Source organism: Podarcis raffonei, chromosome 5 (genome assembly GCF_027172205.1).
Source record: "Podarcis raffonei isolate rPodRaf1 chromosome 5, rPodRaf1.pri, whole genome shotgun sequence".
NCBI classification, from domain to species: domain Eukaryota; kingdom Metazoa; phylum Chordata; class Lepidosauria; order Squamata; family Lacertidae; genus Podarcis; species Podarcis raffonei.
In genome coordinates this window covers 46,273,605-46,287,116 of record NC_070606.1, presented here as the reverse complement: position 1 = coordinate 46,287,116, position 13,512 = coordinate 46,273,605, and the positions used below count along the sequence as shown (strand labels likewise).

At 40.7% G+C, this 13,512-nt stretch overlaps 1 long non-coding RNA gene across 1 annotated transcript in view; it reads right to left on the bottom strand.

The window, feature by feature from the left end:
- Window positions 1-13,512, bottom strand: part of LOC128414147 (uncharacterized) — a 99,153-nt gene that overhangs the window by 83,902 nt on the left and 1,739 nt on the right. Inside the window, exon 2 of the long non-coding RNA XR_008330598.1 lies at window positions 12,339-12,449. This is a non-coding gene — a long non-coding RNA (uncharacterized LOC128414147). The remainder of the gene's footprint in view (window positions 1-12,338; window positions 12,450-13,512) is intronic.

The window sequence follows — 13,512 nt, the reverse complement described above, 5'->3', positions numbered from 1 at the left end:
TCAAATTAACTTTTACATAAAACAGGATTGCTCTTTTTGATTAAGCAGGACCCCATATGATCAATGAGAGGTCAGGGAGTCTCTAGTTAAAAATGCTGATTAGCTTTAATTTTAAACTTGGATTGAACCAATGTTGAACCAGAAAATAACAACCAATTAATTAGGTTGCAGATGGAACAAACTGTGTCTTGTTTTTTTTGGCTTCTTTTTCTCTGTTAATGGAAAGTGATAATCACCGTGCTTGATAATGTTAAAGAGATTTGAATGAATGTGCTGTTACTTTCATGGGTTTATTCCAGTTGCAACTTGTATGGTGGTAAATGAGAAGGCTCTCTTAATGAAATAATTAGAGTACAGTTTCTAAAATGGCAGAGCAATTGAGATCAGAATTAAAATAATCCTGTCAATTATGAACATTTTGTAATTTTGATAACTTAAAGGCATGTGATTTTTAAAAAAACACAAGCAAACTTTGGTATTAATCACAACAAAAAGTTGATCTTCCTTAAGATGTCTCAGTTTAAGCAAGAATGAGAAAGACACAGATAGAGGAAGCTAGGTTTCGGGCTATATGAGAATCTTAGGGTGCTGGATGTATCCCTATAGATTTGCATACTCTCCAACATTTCTACAATGAAAATAGGGACATCCCATTCTATAATGATAATTTTACTAATTATACCCTACACATCTTACAGGGTTGACCCAGACACTCTGAACAGCTTCCAACATATATAAGAATGTAATAAAACATTAAAAAAAAACCTTCCCAATACAGGATTGCCTTCAGATGGCTCATGGGTTGGATAGCTCCATACCCTCCAACATTTCTCCAATGAAAATAGGGACACTGAAAGGAAAGGTGGGGCATTCCATGATCAAATCAGAAACCAGGATGGCTTCTCTAAAGTAGGGACATCCCTGGAAAATAGGGACACTTGGAGGGTGTGGATCTGATGAGGGAGCAGTGGCTGTGTCTCCACCTACATTCTTCCTGTATACCCTAAATATGGTAATTATTGAAAACACCATGAAAACTGGTGATTTCCTGCCCAAGGGAATCAAACGTGCAGAAGCACTGTGCCCCTTGACATTTTCACTGCTCAAAGAAATAGGTTGTTATGAGCTTAAGGTTTCTTGATTACAAAAGAATGGACAGCTAATATGTAGCAATGTATTTTAATAAAAGAACTCTACTGTTCATTGATTGCTAGGAAATCTCTTCACTGATGCAGTTAGAGAGGGGCATGTCCTTCAGCAATCTCACTTTTTAAATAATTCAGTTTTGCAGTTTGAATATAGAGAGAAACGAAGCGTTAAAGATGTTTAGCAAAGGTTAACAAAAGTCTAGGGCAGGGTTTCCCAAACTTGAGCCTCCAGCTGATGTTCAACTATAACTCCCATAATCCCTAGCTAGCAGGAGCAGTGCTCAGGGATGCTGGGAATTGTAGTCCAAAAGCTACTGGAGACCCAAGGTTGGGAAACTCTGGCCTAGAGCACTGGCTAAAACAGTGGCTCTCTGAAAATGTGATTTAGGATCAGCTATTTTGCTGCCTATTTTCAAGAGCCTATTTACTTCTATGCATTGCTTGTATATGTGTAATTACAATAAACGTTACAAAGACACCACAAACCTCCAGTATTTTCCAAACAGAAACTGAACTCTGCAGCATAGCCCCTGGATGTCTCACCACTGGGGAAAGCGGGTGGCAGCATGTTAGCACTGGTGTGAGATACACTGATTCTTTGAAGAGAACTGCAAGCTGCCAAATGATCAAAGATTAAGCAAATACTAGCACTCCTGAAAATAAGACTGTCAAGATAGCAGTTTCCAAGACAAACCAAAGCAATTCTGCAGATGCTAAATGCCTCCCATACACAGAATGGGAACAAGCCTGAAGTCCCACTGTGAGGAGGTGAGAACCTCATTTGATCAACAGTTACAAAGGGTCAAAGCTGACTCATAGGCCCAGCTGCAAAGCACCCAGTTGGGGGTGGTTGAAGAGGTGCGTGAGCAGCTGGCCAGCTTGGAGTGTGGATTATTGAGGTCAATTGCTAAGAATAAACAAACTGTCTCTGCCCTGGAGCTGGTCAGCATAAATAAGGATGAAAAGCAGGAGGAACAGCCTCAGGAACTGGAAAACTGCTGGGAGAAGACTGTGCCAAAGGAAAAGCAGAAAGGACACAGGTTAGAAGCCTGGAGGCAAAGGCAAAGAGAAACTCAGTTTAGAAGCTCCGCCTTGTGTTCCCATGAAAGCGGATGGAATACGACTGGCACTTTCCTTTAACAGAATGGAAGGCAACATCTCAAGATGATGGTCAACCAGATTCTACCCCAAAACCCAGAGACAGGCCCTATGAAAATGTCCCTATTTTCATGGGAGAAATGTTGGAGGGTATGGAGTTATCCAACCCCTGAGCCGTCTGAAGGCAATCCGGTATAGGAAAGTTGGGTTTTTTTAATGTTTAATTTTTTAATGTTTTTCTATATGTTGGAAGCTGCCTAGAGTGCTGGTGCAACCCAATAAGATGTGTGGGCTATAAATAGTAAAATTATTGTGATGGAATGGGACATCCAGTGCTTTTTTTCTGGGGGGGGGGACGCAGGGGTTCGCATACCCCTAAACAATTTGTGAATCAAAGTTTGGCATCATTGAGGGGCAGTATTTCAATATGAGTAGGAAAATGAGAGTAGCCCTAAATATTTTTTAGGGGGAAAAAACACTGGGGACATCCCTATTTCATTGGAGGAATTTTGGAGCAGTGGCGGAGGAAGCCGCCCGGGTGCCTGGGCCAGGGCAAGCCAGCCATAGGAGCGGGGTACACCACAGGGCCTGCCTCCTCCCACTCAGCAGCCCTGGGGAGGAGGCAGCAGGCAGACCTTATGGGCAGTGCGGAGCCTACGCATGCCCAAGCCAAGCCACCGCATCTCTCCCTGGAGAGACGTGTGGCTCAGACACGCTGCAGGCCCCATGGTGAGTGCCACCCGGCATTTTGTCACCCCCCTCAGTGGTGACACTTGGGGCAGTCCGCACCCACCACACCCCCTTCCTTCGCCCCTGTGTTGGAGGGCATTCAGAGACTGCTGATAGATGGATAGGGGTTATCAAAATGAACCTGAACCCAAATAAAATGTCACTGTTGAGGGTCCAAGAAGTCTTTGAAAGATGTGGTTGCTTGTTCTAAACTGTGTGACACAACCCAGTGAAAAGAACACCTTCATACGAGGTATCACTTCTGTTGCAATGGAATTCACTTTTAATGACCTGCCATTAATGACCTGCCATTTGGTCTATTCTAACTTTCTAATATTTTTCTTCTGCTTTATTTCGAACCACTCTGCTCAACAGTATGAATTAGACAGCCACCTTTATGTGTAATTCTGTCCTATGTACAGCTACTTTAAGGGCACAGGCTTTGGTTGCAAAAGCAGGCTTGTGCCTCAGCTACCTCTTTTTATAGGAAATGAAGCAGTGCCAGAAATGCACAGATAATGTTTATAAGCCAATTTTACACAGATATTATTGAATTAACTGTTCCATGAAGCAGCATTCTATGACAAACTGTTCTGCATGCTGGATTTCTCAGGTACATTTCCTTCAGTGTGGGCTAAAATAATGATGTCTCTCAGACATTGTTACTTGAATGCTAACAGCTCTTTCCCCCCCCCAGCCCCCGCCGCCTTGAAATCATTTTTACATTCTTCTCAAGGAAAATGTGAGATGCTCCACTGAAATAAAGGCATTTGCCCATTCAGAACCACTCAGTGACATTACCACTCATACGTGCATTCCAAGAGTCTCTTCTTCAGGGCTTTAATGAGGCATTGCCGAATATGCTGTATGTTTACAAAAGGCCTAACAGATAATGACTTTAAAAAATGCAGAAGTGCAGCTGCCAGCGCAAACGGTCATAACACCAATTATCTCAGCAGCGCTTAGTCATTATGTTGATTCAAAGGCAAAACTGATCCAGTGGGTGGTTTTCTTCTCTTGTGTGGGGGACTGGGGGAAATGGGTGAGTTCCTCTCTCCTTATTCCCCAGATTCTTTGTATTTCCTATTAGATCTTTCCCCAGCTGGATACACTATTAATTCCCAGGCAAGTTCTCAGAGGAGGCTTTAGACAGATAAAAACAGACAATAGGGATATAAAAACAAATATGGTCTCCCTCCAATATTTAGCGGGGTAATGATCACATGCATTATGCTAGGGGCATGCTAACTTCCAATAACACAAACCATATGGGTATCACTCTCTGCATGAAGTTCTTTCTGCTAAGCAGCTTTCATGCAGTTCAGTGGGGGGGGGGACATTCTGTTCAAACTTCCTAGGAGTCACTTCAAACAAAAGATTTATCATGTGCCTTGGCACCCATATCGCCATAGGCATGAAAATATCAGCAGTCAAATGGAATTTGTGCAGCCCCTAATGACCATGGATATGCAAGTGTTTCCCAGAACTGTGCTTTCTTGAGCACCAAGTAGGAAATCTATGCTTTCAAACACCTGTCAATAGCCATGATATATAAAAAAAAAAATCCTGCAAAAAGTATGATGAAGTGTATGACGGATTATTATGAAAATCTATTTTAGAGTATCTCTGATAAATTATTATATAGGGACAGGCTTATCCAGCTTTTGCTTTTTTTTTCTAAAAACAAAAACAAAACAAACACCTGAAAATTGAAATATGTATTTTGGGAATTATTTTCTAAAAACATGCCCATTTTTTAACCTATTTTCTCTCCACTTATGCATTTCTAAATATATTTTATCCTAAAGTATGAATATTGGAACACATTTTTGGTCTTTTTTTGAGCCAAAAACCACATCACAAAATTCAAAATAGTGCAAAATCTAAAAGGAAATGATGTTCCATTCCACATATAGCATAATCCTAAAGACGTCTGCTCATAAGTAAGCCCTATGTAAGAAGTGTTAGGACTGCAGTGTGGCTCAGGTCAGCTCATACTGGAATCTGCAAAAATGGAATCCCTCAGGTATGCTCATTACAATACAACTAGAAGTATTCTGAAATGAGTTATAGAACTAATTTATTGTGCAGTTGTACTTTTGTATTTTTCAATGCATAAAAAGATATTTCATCACAAATATATTTTTGTGTAGAACAGATTGATTTTGTAATTCAGTTCCAGGATGACTTCCAGCTGTACAGCAATTTATCAGAGAGATATCCTAAATTAGTGCCTATAGTATTATAATTTATCAAATAAATACATACACCATCTATCACTTGTCCATTTTTCATCAACAAAGTAAAAATGAAAAAAAACATAATTCCTTCAGTCTGGAATTCCATGTCAGAATCTGTCTCACATATCTCAGAAGTAAATAGGAAGCCTCTTACACCAGGAATAGATCAGCTGATTCATCTGCCGATGGCCACAGCATCTATTGCTACCTGTCAAACGTATGTCACAGCTGGAAGACATTAGATAGATGAAAAGCACAGATATGTTTAGAGTCCTATGACGGAGAGACATTCATACTGAAAGGAAATGGAATAGTGACATGAGTTTAAACTCTCCCCAGGATAGCAAGTAACACTTCCAAAGGGAATAAAAGAAAACCAGTGGTGTATATTTACCAGAGATATATGTTTGCGTTACAAGTTAAATAGCAGCACTTAAAAAAATAAATCTGGCCTAGAGGGTCGTTTCAATGAGAAAAATGCTCTTGCAAGTAGACATTCTGTGTTTTCTAAGGCATGAAATCGGTGCAGCGTTAAGAAAAACTGTGTGCTTGAACTGTGAAACCACTGAGCACTGCCTCAGCAGGGGTTATGGATGTATTTAATTCCAAAGTCCCTGGGTGGCAGAGCTGCAATAATGAATGCTGCGGCTGGACAAGTAATATCAATACTTAATGGTCAGTTTGCTAATCTCGAAGCAAATTCTCATGAAAATGGGCAAAGCACATTTTTATTCATGGTGCAGATGTTCTCACCCTCGAACACCTGCAGGATTTCAAAAGGATGCTTTCAATGAATAGGGACACAGGAACCTGCCTTGTATCAAGTCAGACTATTGGTCCACCTAGCTCCGTGCTCCCTACACCAGGGATGTGGGACCTGCAGTCCTCCAGATATTGTTGGACTACAGCTCCCATCATCCCTGAGCATTGGCCATCCTGGCCGGGGCTGATGGGAGTTGCAGTCCAACAAGATCTAGAGGGCCACATGTTCTCTGCCTCTTATCTCCACTGACTGTCAGAAGTTTCTAGGGTTTCAGACAGGGGGTTTTCCCAGCCATACATAGAGGTGAGGGAGATGGTGAACATACGATGGAGTCTGATTAACGTGGCAAGCTAGTTGACACATATAGCAACCACAACATGGTGACAATATTAAATAGCTTTCATGTGGTGGCTTTGAGAAGACCTTCCTTAATTACCTGGGGTTCACTGCTGTTAGAGAAGGGATCTTGGATTAAATCATTTTCAACCCAAGGACCACATTCTATCGAGGGCATTTTGCCAGTGCTGGGCAGGATCAGGAGGCAAAAGTGGCATGGTCAGAGCCTATAGTGAGTGTGATTCATATTTTTACAATACACTACATTCCAGCTTTGCAGAGGTGTCTACACACGCAAACACACATCTCTCTCTCTTTGATCCTGACAAGCAAGAGGCATTATCCCAGATCAGTAACATCTTCTATGTTACTGTAACGTATTCTCTGAGGTCTAGCTCCAAGGGATTTCTGGCGATTCCCTCACTGTGAGAAGTGAAGTTACAGGGAACCAGGCAGAGGGTATTTTCAGTAGTAGCGCCTGCCCTGTGGAATGCCCTCCCATCAGATGTCAAAGAGGTAACAATTATACAGCCTTCTGTAGGCAGTCCTGTATCGGGATGCTTTTAATGTGTGATGTTCTGTTGTGTTTCCATTCTGTTGCAGAGTAACTGGGGGAACTCAGTCAGATAAGTGGGGTACAAAAAACAAATTATTATTATTATTATTATTATTATTATTATTATTATTATTCTAGCAAGGCAAAAGCAGAGCAGAGTTGGCGAGGGGTGTGGCCTGGGGGCATGATAGAGAGGCTTAAAGAGTTGCATTTGGCCCCCAGACCTGACATCCCCCACCCTAACTAAAATAGTAACCTAATGTATTTATTTTAAACATTAATGCCAATGTTACTTCAGTTTAGACTATGGACAACTGAGCACTGGTGAATTACAGTATAGACCAGGGGTTCACCAACTGTGGCTGCTGACCCCAAGTGGTCCGCAAGCTTCATTTAAGTAGTCCACTGTGAAGACTAGTGGGAGCAGCACCCTAAATACTCATTGATTTAAATTGCATTTTTATTGGTTCTTTATTTCTTAAGTTGTATTTTATTATTTATTGTTGTATTTTATGTTGCATTTGATGGCATTCAAATTGTAATACAATATAGGAAATGAAAGAAACAAAGAAAATGCCATTAAAAGCTCACAGCATCTAGCACAGCACATTACAAATGCCACAACAGGAAGAAAAATCATTAAGTGGTCCACCAAGACTCTCAGCAATTTTCAAGTGGTCTATGGGGGAAGGAACCTTGGGAATCACTGCTTCAGAGCAAGCTGAAATTGTATATACTAGAGGAATTTGTTTTAATGTATATGACTTTTTTTAAAGGGGGGGGACTACTTTCATTAAAAAACAACAACACACCTTTTCATTTCTATGGTTACTTGGCTTTTCCTTTCTGGTGTACACTGAGACTAGCTAATAGTAAGGACAAAAACAATGCAATAGTGGAGATAATGGAATAAGCACATGAAACCCTTATTGCAAAGTAGTCACTTTGTGGCTACATTGTCAACAAAGAGTTCACTTAAAATACTTTTGTTCTGGTTTTGCTGGAAGCAATAACTCAAAGGAGTTGACGATACAGTGAAATGGAAGGAAATGCAATACTACAATCATTTTAGAAGCTACTACAAATTAAAGTCATAGTCAGAGTTCCAATTTAAAAAGAAATGAATCATACCAGTGAACAGGAAAAGCATAAAAACCTTTGAGGAACATAGGAAGTTGCTTTATACCGCATTGAACCATTGATGCCCTTTGCTCAGTATTTTCTGCACTGACTGGTAATGGTTTTCCGGGGTTTCAGATGGGGACACTGCCACTCTCACCTGGAGATGCTGGTGATACAACCTAGGACATTTTGCATGTAAAGTGCTTTACTACTGAGAGATGGCCCTTCCCCTTTTCCTAACCTTTGTGTTGTTGGGCATTCAAAGGGAGAGTAACAGTATTTTTTAGGAGATTGTTCCACAGGCAGGGTGAGCTCACCTGTGCTTTGAAGAGCACAATTTCCTGTGCAGAGGACTTAAGTTCACTCTGCTTGGATGAGCGAAGGGTCTCTATAGAAGATCAAATGACAACACAGAGTTTGGGAGCTGGGTCAGTGGAGTCTGATACTGACACTCCTTCCTGCATTTGTTTCACCTGATAAGCCATCTGCTAAGGATTATGATGCTCTGCCAGTCCTGCACATCAAGTCACTGGTACGTTTAAAAGTTGGCAACCCTATGTACACAAGTCCAGGATGATAACAGAAAAGTCCATGCTTCTACTTCTTATTGATGCCACCTCTTATGGTGTAGAGCAGGGGTGGAGAAGCATTTTTGGCTCCGTGGACTAGATCCATATGAGGATCAGCCTTGCGGGGCAAATTTGAGAGAAGGGTTGCATGGCATCTATATGACATCACACAATAGACAGGTAGATTTCTTCACTTACACTTTGGCAAGCTGCAAGGAATATTGCCAGCCCTGTCCTTTGCAAGCTTCTCCATGCTACTCCTTTAAGCTCCCAATGTCAGAGGTTTCAAGGGGCAGCACAGGGAGGCTTGTGAAGAGTAGGACTGGGAGGGAAAAGCATTTTCTATTGAATGAAACTCACTTCCCACACTTTGAACAAGTGCATTCCTATTGCCCAATAGTTGGGAGCCTTCTTTTCTCCAGCAAAGGAACAATTTGGAGACCTTTGAATCCCTACCCTACCTACCCCACACTTGACAACATGTATGATATCAGGTGTTGGGCAGGTAGCCATGGCTTCCCCAAAATGGCCTGGTGGGCCAGGTTTGGCCCATGGGTGGACATTCCCTAAACCAGGTGTAGAGATATGTGTAGCAGGTTCTTCAGTACATCTCTCAATAGGCAGGGAGGTCATGTTGCTGAGCCGAATCACTAAAAAAAAAATATTCCAACTGAATGTTAACACTTTATTATTTTGGAAATGGTATGGTTAGAATTGATTTCCACCCTTGCCTTCTTCCTCTCTTTCGACATTTCTGCTGAAACACCATTCTCCCTAAGTGGTTTTCTCATGCAAGCATCATTAGCTGAAATGTTGATAGAGGAGTTTATCCAAAGTATGGAACTGAACTAATATCCAAACACTGCCTTCTGCTCTTTGCATCCTCTTAAGCTCCCCCACAACCATCACTGGCACATCAGCTGCCGGTAAAATAGAATCAGATCAATACCACAATGGATAATAGCAGCTTGATGGAAATCAAAAGGGTACTAAACTTTCAAAAGGTCTTCATCCATTTATGCAGTCCCCTGCAGAGATTGCTAAAGTATTTTCTTCCAAACTGCATTCCACAACCTCTGGCTAGCTTTACTGTGGCATTTTTAGATGTAGGCAACAATAGGTAAACTAGGTAGACATGAAATATTGTTTATTGTTATACCACTTATTGCCAGAATAGGCTTCTAATCAGTTTACAAATATAAGAACCAATTATACAAACACTAAAATATAAACTTCCATAATTAAGATACACAATCCCAATAAAACATTAAGATATAAACATCCATACCTAAAGTATGCAACAAACCGTTTTTTAAAAAAACCACAGTAATGAAAACAGGAGACAGGGGTTGGGTAATCAAGGGAATGTCTGTATAAACAGGTGTGTCTATAATATTTAAGCAGTAAACGCCACATTTTGTATGGCAGTATAATTCTCCCCATCTGGCTATGGCACCCAACATGATTCGAGACCTTTTTTCAATACACACAGGTCCTGTAATCAAAAATAGTGTTAGCTTTGTCCACAAAGCTGGATGACATTTTATGAGTTACACTTTCCTCAGACCTATCCTGAGGGAAGGTGTGTGGTGCATAGAATGAATGGATGGATGGATGAATGAATGAGGGATGCTAGTGCTTTGTATATTGAACAAACATATTTAAGAAAAGGAAGAAGGAAGACATCTCATGGCTTCTTATCAACCTCTTCTCCCCACCCTTTACAGTCCCTGTAAAAGTCTCCCAATATGCTTATTATTAATTTTTTGAAGATTCAACAAACCAGCCTCATCAACAGGGACACTGCAAGGACTTCCACTTGTGCAATGGAGTTTTTCCCCTGTGTACCTCCACAGACACCCCCCCCAAAAAAAATTGGCTCTATGGGTGTCAGAGAACACCCAAAACAGGGTGCAGAGAGAGGAGGGGGGCTCATTCCACCTGGCAAGCTGAAATGTTTCAGCAGAGGGAACAATTAAGAGTGTGATGCAGTATTCCACCCTACGTATTTAACATAGAGCGTACTTTGACTATAACCATGATGACATTTGCCATCTACGAGCTTTCAGTTCTCGGGGCAAGGGCGTCAAAAAACAACACTGATCTTTGTAGTGATCCTTAGTGCTCTAAAGCTCCCTTCACATCAGTTGCACTAAGGGAGATCTATGCTATTAAGATGAAATAGGTCCATGATGCTGGTTCTGAGCCTAACATCTAACACTGAGTGTAGATGTCTGAGCAGGGTAGGTCTGTTTCCAACTCACACTAAGCTTAACACACAAAGATTTTCATGCCTATAGAAATTTATCTCTATTAGCCTGTCCAAATTGTTGCCTTCCAGGTTTTTTAGACTCCATTTCCCATCATCCTAAACTAACATGGCCCATGATCAGGGATTATGGAAGTTGTAGTCCAACCGTAACTGCAGGCCAAGAAGGCTGCTCTAGATGGTGTCTGAGTGGGGTGGGGGTGCAGGTTTTTTGCTACTTATTTTATAGATGCTAGACTTGCCATACATCAGCAAAATTCTTGGCATGTCCTGTTTTCCTTGGGTGTGAAAATGGTGTCAACAATTTGGGTTTGTTCCCCAAAAAAGCATATTTAATTATTGCCTTTGAACTTCCTTTGGGAGTGAAGTTCTCAGTTCAGAATGCAGCTTTCTCTTTTCCTTTACAAAAGCTTAGCTCCATTCTGCCATGACCTGCACCTTTTAAAATACATACTGATCCTAAATTATACTATTTAAAAACTTGACTTAATGTACTTTTTACACCCTGAGTAATGGCCAGTGTTCAAATCCTTTTATAAATAAAAATATCACTTCATCTGCAGTTTTGGTTTCCCCTTTAATGATCAAGGGTGAGGGGAGAAATAATAAATTAGGGCTGAAATCCTATATACACTTTACCTGGAAGTACATCTCATTGAATTCAGTGGGACTTACTTCTCAGTAGACATGCATAAGATTGTGTTGCTAAAAGGCAAGCTGAAAAATTTACCGGTAATCCTATTAAGTTTTTAAAGTAAGCTCAGGGCAGTAAATTATCCTAACCCTTGAGCAAATCCTGTTCCATAAATTTTGAGTAGGCTCTTCATCTCTCTCTCCTCACTCTCGTCTTCCCATGAACAGCAGCGTAAAGGAAGAAGATGTGTGTAGGAATGTTCTGCCTCAATGTTACCTTTTGAGGAGTTTTTGTGCTGTGTTTCAGACAGCCACAGATTGGACGGAAGAAAGTATGCAGTCCCTAGCAAAGAAGCCAAAGGAAAGCTAAGAGTTTGTTCAGTGCATTCCAGCCTGTGTTGAATTTCCTTCATCACACTTTTTAAATAAATACTGAGAACATGCTCACTCCCTTTCTGAAATCTGTAAAAAGACTGAGATGATCCTGAAGGTTAGTAAAGCATGCCATCCCATGTCCAGGTAGCTGCATTGCCTTAAGAAATGCTCTGCAGCAGAATGCATGCTTAGGAATCCTTGTTCCCTTTTGTATTTCTCCATTGATCAAGACAGTAGTATTAGAGCATTGTTCATGTAACTCAACCTGACATGTCAGTCTGTCAGCACATTATGGCATCAAGCAGTTCCCTTGGTGTCCCACCCAATAATATCGTTTGTATCTCATTAACTGTTAGGAGAAAATACTACATAGAAAATTAACCCAGCGGGCTTTTACAATTTTTCCCCACTTTTTAAAATTAATGAATTAAGGATAGATGTCACTCCCACTCCTCCTTGCTTATGGGATTAGTCTCACCCAAGTGGCAGAAATAGCTTACCACATATGAATGATTCAGGCAGCTGTTGATTGCCAGGCTCACTATTTTCCGTTGTTTGGCTTGGCTGCTGTAAGAGACTCCCGTCAGTTGCATACATTTGGAGTCAGGAATCTGGAAGGGAAGATGGAAGGTGTAAATACAACCTATGAATTTGTATATTTGGCTGTTTTAACGTGCCCCACTGCCACAGATTCTATAATATACATCCTCCCTGCATGGAGCTATTTATACTTTTCCTTTCTTAATGGAATCAATTCACTGCAGAGAGTCCTAACCACCAGGCTCTTGGAGGAAGCCAGTAGAAAATTCAGAATTGCGAGGAAACCTGAACCAGAAAGCACCAGCAAGAGTCAGAAAATAGTATATGGAGCTTACATTTGAAAGTCCTAAAGTTAAATCCTAGTTTTAGTGCTTTACCTAGGTAGACTATCACATTTCAGATTCAGTTTCTGCCCTCCCTTCTGGCCTCCTGAAATGGCAATAGGGTTAAGTTGAATGAGGTAACAGCAGTAGCAACATCCAGGTGCTAACTGGGAATAAATTCCATGCAGTGTCAAAGGACATTAGGGCCAACAAACTAACAACATTTATGTAGGTCAATATGAACACACTCTGGCTTCATCCATGAGGAAAGTTTATCAAAAGATGAGTATACTATTTACTATGAGCATGTTCACCATGAGTATGTCTAACCCATATAGCCATAAATAAATAACAAGAAAAGAACTTGTCAAAGCTCTACAACTGTCTATGACAGACCTATTCTGCCAAAGACGATTGGGTAGCTATGCCCTCCAGGCCTTTAAAAAAGAATAATCCCTGTGATTCTCACATGTTTTTCACATCCATAATAATTTTATTCTGCTGTGACTATAGTGAGGGTTGCATGAAATTGCAATCAGACATTGTATCAGATGACCTGATGTGTTAATCAACACTAAAGGTACACCACAGGGAACAATAAATTTTAGTTCAGAGACAATTATTACTATTGTTCCTTTGTTGCAATTAGAAATGAAAACAATGGGAGAGATTTTTGGGGGGAAACACAAAGAAAATTAATGCAGATATAGCTTCTTTGTTCCCTGTGTGTTGCATATTGTGGGTAATGTAGATTTTTCTTCATCTGAAGCACAAATGAACTTATTGAGTTCTTTTTATTTATTTTCACACC